Source organism: Symphalangus syndactylus, chromosome 5 (genome assembly GCF_028878055.3).
Source record: "Symphalangus syndactylus isolate Jambi chromosome 5, NHGRI_mSymSyn1-v2.1_pri, whole genome shotgun sequence".
NCBI classification, from domain to species: domain Eukaryota; kingdom Metazoa; phylum Chordata; class Mammalia; order Primates; family Hylobatidae; genus Symphalangus; species Symphalangus syndactylus.
Window position 1 is genome coordinate 36,124,939 of NC_072427.2, and position 9,882 is coordinate 36,134,820.

The 9,882-nt window shown below is 52.0% G+C and overlaps 1 long non-coding RNA gene across 1 annotated transcript; it reads right to left on the reverse strand.

Annotated features, from left to right (window-relative positions):
- Positions 1–342: 342 nt before the first annotated feature.
- LOC129481759 (uncharacterized) lies at positions 343–8,251 on the reverse strand. The gene is made up of 4 exons (XR_008657501.2): positions 8,166–8,251; positions 2,603–2,685; positions 1,746–1,963; positions 343–1,370 (listed from the first exon to the last, which is right to left on the reverse strand). It is a non-coding gene; the product is annotated as an uncharacterized lncRNA (long non-coding RNA).
- Between the last annotated feature and the right edge of the window lie 1,631 nt (positions 8,252–9,882).

Consider the following 9,882-nt stretch of genomic DNA (forward strand, 5'->3'; position numbering starts at 1 on the left):
CTTCCTTCCCCTCCTCCTGATTCACTTGACTCACGGTTCAGGTCTCAGCCCACACAGTGTCCCCTCCTCCACATGGAGCTCATCTCAACCCCCAACCCCATCAGTCCCATGGTTTTCTGTGCTCAGCACTCCCTGATTTTTCCCTTCACTGCATGTCTTAGTTTATAATTTTAAATGTAAGTCATCTGATGGGCTGATGTCTAGCTCCCTAGCTAGACTGTGAGCTTCATGGGGGGAGGGGCTGGGCATGGGCTCAGCACTGTGGCACCAGGGTCCAGCATGGGTGCCCGAGGCAGGCACTAGGCAAATATTTGCTGGAGGGATGGATGGATGGAGGGATGGATGGATGGATGGATGGATGGATGAGTGGGTGTGTGGATGGATAGGTGGGTAGGTGGGTGGATAAATGGATAGGTGGGTGGATAGTTAAATGAAGTATGAAATAACATGTTATGATGAGAAACAGTGAAAAGTTTAGTTGTCAGGAAGGAAGAGTGTTCAAAATGACCCTAGAGGGGAAGGAAGAGGCAGACGGAGCAGCCACTGGTAAGTCACACCAAAAGCAATGATGAGTCACTGATGAGTCCCAAGTAAAAGATGAAGGGGGTTAGTTCAACACTGGGGGCAGAGGGGAGGTGACATCCAGGGGACAGCAAGAAGGAGACATGGACTACAAGTCTCTGGTGTCTATCCATCTTCTAGACCTTCAAGCCGGCCCACCTACCTCATGCCAGGCCACCTGTGACTAATGCCTGGCACTGCAGACCCCCAAGCTGCCATGCCCTTCCCAACCCCACCTTGCACCTGTGCTGATGCCAGCTCTTGACACTGCATTGGGCCCCGGTGCTCCCTGGGGTGCTGGCACAGGGCTCCCAGCTCTGCCTATGGGGTCTGGGCCTGGACTCCCTGTCAAAGTCTCTGGTGAATGCCCTGGCCAGGTCCTTGCCTATAGAAGCCATGGAGGCCAGGACCTAGTGGAGATTGAAGAAGAGAAACCTCTCTGCTCCTCATACTTGTGTCAGAGAAGGCCCTGCCTCCTAAACACGCCCTGGGCCAGGAGCCTGGAGACCTGGCTTTCCCCTCCACTGGGCCCTCGGAGCACCTGAAACCACACCCGTGGGAGAACCAGAGCTAGAAGGAAGCTGTCTGAGTCTTCAGTGGCCACCGTGACAACATGTCACACACCGGGAGGCCTAAGCAGTAGAAATGAATTTTGCCACAGTGCTGGAAGCTGGAAGTCCGAGATCGAGGTGTCAGCAGGGTTGGGGTCCTCTGAGACCCTGTTCCTCGGCTTGTTGATGGCCATCTTCTCACCGTGTCTTCTCTTGGTCTTTCCTCTGTGCGTGTCTGTGTTCCAATTTCCTCTTCTTCTAAGGACACCAATTTTACTGGATAAGGACCCACCCCAGTGACCTCATTTTAATGTAATGACCTCTTTAAAGACTCTACCTCCAAATACAATTACATTCTCAGGAACTAAGGGTTAGGGCTTCAACATATGAATGTGGAATGTGGGGAGCGACATAATTCAAGCCCTAACAGAAGCCCAGGGCTCAACAAGTAAAGCTTTTCCTACTCCCCACGATATGGGCTGGACCCCAACTCTGACACTGAAGGTAAAGAAGGCAATGGCAATCTGGACAGGCTTTCCCTGGAAACACAACAGGGGGCATCCCCAGCCCGTTAGCCCTCTCCACTGCAACCCCTAGGGACCCCGCTCCTCCCAGTCTCCCACTCTCAGATACCCCTGGAGGCTAATTGCTTGGCAGGAAAGTTGCAGAGGGCAAGAAAAGGCCTTGAGCAGGTTTGGAGCTCCTCTGAGATAGGGCGTCTCCAACCCAGAGCTTATCAGCACGCTGCTGGGTCAGGATCCAATAATTAGAATGACATTCCCAGAGCAATTTGGTCAGAGCGTTTGCCCTTCCATTCATGCCAGCCAGACGGGACCTCTGGTTTGCTGTTTCTGAAAAACAAGAAATTCCAGTAAGGGATTAATGACTTAATTATAAATGTGGCTTAGAAACGTAAAGGTTATTAAGAAGGGGAAAAGATACATGCTAATAAGAGACACGCTATTAACAACAGAATAAAGATTCATTGTTGGTGCCGCCGTAAAGTTTTCCAAGTTCGGTAATAAAAACCACCTGGCCTGCTCGAGCGCTGGCTGCCGTGGTGACAGAGCCCGCAGCACCGGAGCTATCTAATGAGGCTTGTCTCCCCACCTCTGATCATGCTCCCTTCGCTTCTTGGGCTTCCTGGTAAAAATGGCCAACAGGCCTCAAATCACCTCTGGAAGTTCTAGGCCTGTGCCCATTTGTTGGAAGAGCACAGTGAGGCTTTGGGAAACCACCAGACAGTGCCAGGCCCATAGGAGGCCTCAGACATTTGGAGCACCTAAAGGCAAAGGCCCATCAGTGGGAGAACCGGAACATGGAATATGTTAGAGCTGGAAGGAAGCTGGGGGTTCCGGGAAGGACCTTTAACCGTGGCAGGTCAAAGTCAGTGTCCTCCCCGCCACAGGGATGAAGATGTAACCCTGGGCTCGGAACGCCACTACTGTGCCTGTGAACTTTGAGTATTGGGATGGAGTTGTTCTACTTACCAGGGATTATACTCCGTGCTCTGTTCACATTGTTATTCAATCTGTACAACCAGCTTGTGAGGCATTATCATTTCTGCATTTCACTGATGAAGACACAGAGGTTCACAAAGATTAAGGCATGCACCCAAGGTCACAGAACTAACAAATGGCAGAGGTGGGATTCAAACCCAAGGCCAGGGCTCTTTTCACAGGAGGGTTGAGGAAGTCAAAGGAAATAAGCTTGCTTTTCCACTTAGACTAGAAGTTCCTTGAGGGCAAGGGCTGACATCTGCCCCACCATCCTCAGACAAAAAGCTCCAACCCAAGATGCTTCACAATGACCTGGGCCATAGAATTGACAAGTCAGGCTCCTCTATTAATGAACCAGCTGTGCCCACGTTTCTCGCCCAGCCCCACCTGGCCACCTGCTGTCTCACTAGATGTGCCCAGGGAGCAGCCTGCCAGAGCTTCCTCAATGGCGAATTGTTCTGCTCCATCATTTGCGGGTTGATGGAGTGTGGGAGGAGTAGAGAGGGAAGGAGCAGCTCATCCCACCCACACTGTCTCTTCTGCCCTAAGTTCAACGATTCTTGTGTGTGTGTGTAAATGTATGGGCTACATGAGAAAGTTTTTACATGTATATAATGCATAGCGATCAAGTCAGGGTGTATAGAGTGCCCATCACCCAGGTACATACATTAAGTAGAGTCATCCTACTCTGCTATCAAACATTGTATTTATTCCTTCTATCTTAATGTATGTTTGTACCCTTTAGCTCACTTCTCTTCATCCTCCCCACTCCCCACCCTCCCCAAGTTCAATGGTTCTAGAATCATTGAATTGAGGTGGAGTTGGCAGGTCCTGGCAGGCAGTAACAGCAGTCCTGGGTCTCAAGAGACTGGGCAGAATGTCCTGAGGGATGGATGTGGGGCAACTGGGCGATGGACACCCCTGAGAGTGTTGAAAGGCCCAGCCATGGGGGCAGGGAGCTGAAGCCAAGCTCTGCCACTGAGTCGGCCAGCTCCACAAGGAGTAAGTGCTCCTGCCCTGCTCACCATGGACCCTCTGCCTGGCACAGTGTAAATACTGGTGGAGTGGGCTGGGTGTGGTGGCTCACACCTGTAATCCCAGCACTTTGGAAGACTGAGGTGGGCAGATCATGAGGTCAGGAGTTCGAGAGCAGCCTGGCCAACATGGTGAAACCCCATCTCTATTAAAAATACAAAAAAAAAAAAAAAAAAAAAAAAAAGAAAAGCCAGGCTTGGTGGCTTGCACTGTAATCCCAGCTACTCAGGAGGCTGAAGCAGGAGAATTGCTTGAACCCAGGAGGCAGAGGTTGCGGTGAGCTGAGATTGTGCCACTGCACTCCAGCCTGGGTGACAGAGCAAGACTCCGTCTCAGAAAAAAAGAAAAAAGAAAAAAAAAATGTGGAGATGACAACACTTTGCTGTAATGAGTAGACGTGTGTGCACATAAAGTACCTTGCACAGTTCCCTGGCGTGGGATAGACACAAAAGATGACGGGCTCCATCTCACCTCCTCCAAGTAATCCAACACTGGCCTGCTCTTTCCAAACCAAGCACCCTTACCCCTATTTGTTCTTTACCTCAGGTGCCATAGTGCATATAGTGCCTCCTCCCCGGCCCTCACCCCTCTCATGCCAGAACACATTCCTGAGGCCCTTAAAGGAACCAGTCCTGTGGCTCCAATGAACTTTAACTTGGGACCTCGCTAGACTGCCCTGGCCTTGCCCAGCCACACCCAGCGTGCAGCACCTCCTGCTTCCTGGAGCACTGTGGCAAGGAGAAAGGAAGAGAAGGGAAAAGGAGGAAGGAGGGTGGGGCCTTCTGGGCACCAAAAAAGAGGCTCCGAGAGAGAGAAACCAGTGTAATGGAGCTGGAATGGGCTAGATCTGAGTCTACTCTCTACTCCTTGCCAACCTCCTTTAAGCCTCAGTTTTCTCATTTGCAAAACGGTGATAACTTCGTTTGAAGGGTTGCTATGGAGATAAGAAAACACTTGCAAGTTCTGACACATAGTAGGTACACAACCAGTGTTCCCTAACTCTACTTTTGTTATTAAGTGCGCATTTTGCTTTCAATGGCATCTGATTGAGAGGACTTGGAGATTTTGTTTTGCTTTGCATTGTTTGTCAATTGGGATTTTTAATGAAGACACTTTTAGCAACCAGCACACTCCCACTCTAAACAGACTTCAGGTGTGACCTTGATCCCAGGAGGTTCTCAGTCCTACAAGGTGGGCCAGCACCTGTCCCCCAGGGCAGTGTCCTCTTGTCATCTGGCCAGCTTCAGACCAAAGCAGGTCAGCCCTTTCATCAGCTGCCTCCTAGGGAAGAGGGGTGCAGGCAGTGGGAGGGTTGGGGCAGCAGAATTGCGAGGGGAGAAGGCCTCCAGGGTTAGGGGTGGGAGCTGGGAGGTGAAAGGGCAGGGAAGGGAGCTGGGGGAGGGAGCAGGTGCATCTAAAATGGGGAAACTAACGAAGAAATCTCCATCTAATTAGACAGGCTGCAGTTTTAATCAGACAGAGTTTCCTTGGCAAAACCTGTTTGCATGTTTTTTGTCATTCAGCCAATGTGTTAATTAGGCAAATAATATTAATAATGGTATTCACTTTGGGAAAGTTAGGAGAAGAGGGAAAGGTGGAAGTGACAGTTTGGAGTGGGACAGGCAGGAGCAGGGAGGGTGTTGTAATTCCCTGGCAGCCTGAGAGAGTGACAGGAAGGGGGCTGAGAGAGAGGAAAGCTGTGGGCAGGGCCCCAGCCCTGTCCTACTATCTGGGCATCTGCTCTTCTCCAAGCCTCAGTTTCCTCATCCACGCAAGGCGAGAAGGATGACACAGAGCCCCTTCCTCCTAAGTTGTGGGAGAATGCCCTGAGATGACATGGGAGCTGTGAAGGCTGACTGCAGCCCTGGCCCAGAGCTGACAGGAGGGGCTCTGCGCTTCCTGCACGCACCACTCACCCTTACCTGACCTGCACCTTGTCAGGCTCTAGGGTCCTCCCACACCAGCAGGGAGCAGAGCAGGCATGAGGTGAGGGCCCCAAAAGCCCTACAGAAATCTCAGCCACCCACTGCTCCCCAACCTCAGGCTGGGCTCTGGCGTCCTTCCGGTCTGCTGAGCTCCAGGGACTGGGGCACAAAGAGGCTCCCACAGGTCACTTTTGCCTCTGCCTCACAGCCCAGCCTGTCAAAAGCCAGCTCGCTCCCCTGACCCCTCTAGCATCCCAGGTCAGAGGGGTCTCTCAGACATTTGGAGCCAGTCCCCCGTGCACAGCTCCAGCCTGGGTTCCTCCTCCCTCCCTCCCCCCACACCCCACATCCCACAAAGCCAGAGGCCAAAGTCCCCTCCTCAGCTCTTCAGTCCTCTCCAGCTCCCCACACCACAGCTACCTGGAGGACACAGACTCCAGGGCCAAGGCTAGGGGAAAGCAGATGAGCGATTTCACTGGATATCGGGGCAATTCTCGGGAAAACCAAAAATTCACTAATTACGATGAATAATATCTCCAAGCAATATTTTAAAAGGTCAAATTTAATGCAAAACATCTGTTGCATTACTTTCAATTTTTACATATATTGCATTGAAATAATACTTACCTTGATTGCCAAGTTTTGGGGCACCCCCTTAAATGTTGTGCCCTGGGGCAAGTGCTTCATTCACCTCACCTGAACTAGCTCTGTTCCTCGACATTGGCCCTCAAGACCCTGGCTGAGGGCACTCATGTGGCCTTTCTGAGCCTCAGTCTCCATCTCTCTATCTGTCAGATGAGGCTGACAGGCCGCCCTGCAGGGCTGTATGGGTTGGAGGGGATGGCGCACCATGTCTAGCACAGCCCCTGATGCGACCGAGTGTCCTGTGGCAGCAGAGTGGGGCACCCGAAGGCCATGGCCTCCCCTGGGCTTGCTGCCTGCAGCCTGGGTGCTGCTGAGTTCTGGGCCCGAGTGAGGAGAGGGGACAGGACAAGGCTAGGGATCTCAGCACCCAAGCTCCTGCCTTTACTATGAGGAGAACCCTTCACTGAGGGAACTAAGGCTTTCCCAAGAACCCTGCCTCGTAGGACCTTAGCTGTTCCTGAGTCCCTGACACTGGGGGGCACTGTGGGCATGGGGGGCATCCCCATCATCCTGCCCTTGGAAAACAAGAGATGAGGAAAGCGGACCTCCCCCAGCCCCAGTCAGACACATGTCCCATGAAGGGTGAAGGATGAGAGCACTTCTGAGTAGCACTAGAGTGGGGACCACACTGGCATGTTTTGGAATATGTCATGATACAGTGGAAACAGAAACAGAAAGGGTGTCAGTGTCCAGAAACACAGGCTTAAGTATTGATTCTTTGTCTAGCAGCAGGACAAGTAGCTGGAGAGATAGTCAGATCCATGCATGGAGGGCCCCCTTTGCCAAGTGCAGTGGTCTGGGACCCCCACTCCCTGTGGGCAGAGGCTGCCTCCAGTAGAGAGAAGAGACATGTTCTAGAGAGTGTTGGAAGGATGCCGCTGGCCACGAAGCCCTGCAGTGAGGCAGGTGCATGGGAGGGAATGGGGACAGCAGCAGGGAGCACGGGCTGCCACATGGCTACTGAGAGTGACAAGAAATCAAGACAGTGTCACCACTGCTGACCTCGTGATCATACATCACAGAAGGAACCTTAGTAACCAGCCCAGGAACCTCCTTCCTCTGCATTACTTGGAGCCCCTCCATGACCTCCCAACCAATCTAAGCTTGGACACATCCTGTGATAGGGCACCCACCCCACTGATGCTGCCTGACCGTCAGGCAGCTTGGGCTCCTCTTTACTTTGGATTAAAATACTTCTAGTTGCAACACTTATCAATGCTCCCCGGTCTGTCATTCTGAAATGCATAGAAGTGCAGCCTCTGGCCCTCAGGGCTCTTTAGCCACCTGAAGCCAGCTGTCTTGAGCCCCTACGTCTTCCCTCTCCAGGATCTGTGCCCCCCTCCCCCAGGCAGGCCGTCACAGACCCGATACTGCATCTGTGCATGCTCTCACTGAGCACCTACTGTGTGTCAGGCCCCAAGGCTGGGCACCTTCTACCAGGGTGACTGTCATTTAATCCTCCCGGCAAGCTTGAGAGATCGGGCTCATTACCCCCATTTTACAGGTGAGAAAACTAAAGTTCATAGTCATGAAAGGTACCTAAGCTTTCTCAGGAGGTTAGTCATCAAAAAGGCTAGAACTCAAGTGTTGATATAGTGCCCCACAATCTTTTCGGAAGAAATCCCAGGTTTCTGCTTGGGGAGTTAGTTCTGTTTTGAGCCGTAACATACAGCAACTCAATCCTCACACAGGCCCTGTGAGGGGAGCTCTGTCATCCTGCCCATTCTGCAGAGAAGTCATGCAAATGATCAAATGTACAGCTCTCCAGGGTCTGCACTTCTGCATCTGGGCAAGAAGAACCAGGCTATTCTGGCCCTTGCCGGACACCATCCACCATTCCAGAGACATCAAAAAATGCTGGCTTTAATGTATTTACAGTGGAGCTAGCACCCCAACGGTTAATACTTCCCACTCCCCTTAAAAATCCCCAGCCCATCTTTGCACTTCACCTTCAGGGAGAGGCCGGTGAGCCCTTTTAACTGCAGCCAGAAGGACTTGGCTGGTGTTCCTCGTGCCCAGGGTCAGAAATGCACACAGCACACCTCCCCCAGCCAGCCATGAATGAGGTGATTATGAGCTAATAACCTTTGATTCCAGGACCCCAAGTGAGCACTGACCAGGGGTAACCCCAAAGGCAGCTCTTGAGAAGGCATGGAAACAGTGCCTTACCTCCCCTTTGCAGCCACAAAAGAGTTCTCTTTTGAATGGCCCCACACCCCGGCTTCTCCCCTTGCCTGCTGCCTTCAACCAGGCAGCTGGAATGCAGTCCTAGACCGCAGAGGGTCAGGCTGGGGCCCTGCGTGTTGCAGAAAAGGAGAGAAGCCAAAAAATGGGATGGAATGTGTCCAAGGTCTCCTGAAGGTTTGGGGCAAGAACACTCATGTCAAAAACCCAGTCTCAGCTTCTCAGCTTCCCCTTTTCATTTCTCAGAGTCTGCAGAAGGGTTTTATTTAGGAGTCCAGCCCCATGGACAGGCCACCGACCAGCCCATTACAGGCTCTCCCAGGCACTGGAATTCTGTTCCCTAAATAATGTTATCATTTAGACGGCAGCCCCAATTGCAGAGGGGTGCAAAGCCACTGCACTTCCTCCTAGGCCATCCAAGGCAGGTGAGGAGAAGCACAACATGGGCAAGTAGGGGGGTGCAGGACAGACCCACAAAGGAGCCCCACAGGCGGGCGGCAGCATTAACTTGTTATGTAAATACCGCATTCAATTATTCCTCCTCCAACAGGAGTCAGCTAATCACTCATGCCTGGCTGGTTCATGAATATTAAACCCAGCTCTCTTGCCAGTGCATTTCAGTGGTCTCCAGGGAAGAGAAAGGAAAAGTGAGGCCCCGAAGCCCTGCTTTAGTGGGCTCTGGAACCTCAAGGGGAAGTCTTGGGTGCCTCATGTTCATACGCACAGCGTAGGGATGGAACAGTCAGTCCACAGAGCCACTGAGCACCTGCTGCTGCGGAGACACTGAGCTAGACTCGGGCTGGCTGGGTGACCTGAGGCAAGTGATTCAACTTCTCTAGGCCCCAGTTTTCTCTTCTATAAATGGGATGGTGATAGTTACCTGATGGGTGGTTGTGATTTGTGAACCATTATACATAAAAAATGCACCTATGCCATGCACAGAGTTAGGAACTCCTGTTTGAATCCTCTCTGCATGGTGCAGAACACACACCTGCCCCCAGGGAACTCAATGCTTTGTTTGTAGGGTCACCTATAAAGGGGGAAAGAGCCCAAGGCCCAGAGGGAGGGCAGGGCAGGGGTAGGTGTAGAGGACTTCCAGGGAGAGGTGGGCTTGGCATGGACTGTGAAGATTACATTTTCTCATTCATTCACTCAGTCAGTATATGTTTATTGAGCACCTACTCTGTGCTAGGTGCTTGGAAACTAGCAGTGCACAAAACACTCCAAAGACCCTGCCCTGGTGAAGCGTGTGCTGGTAGCTTTAAGATAGCCACAAATCCTTTGACAATCCTCCCATTGAGAGGTGGGGTCTTCTCTGTTCCCCTTGAATCCGGGCTGGTCTTTGTGACTTCTGTGACCAATAGAATGAGGAAGAAGTGAGGTTCTGAAGCTAGGTCACTTGTAGCTTCTGCCTGTGCCTCTGAAAACACTGGCTGTAGGAGCCCTGGGCCTCCATGGAAAAAGTCTGACTCCAGGTGTGCT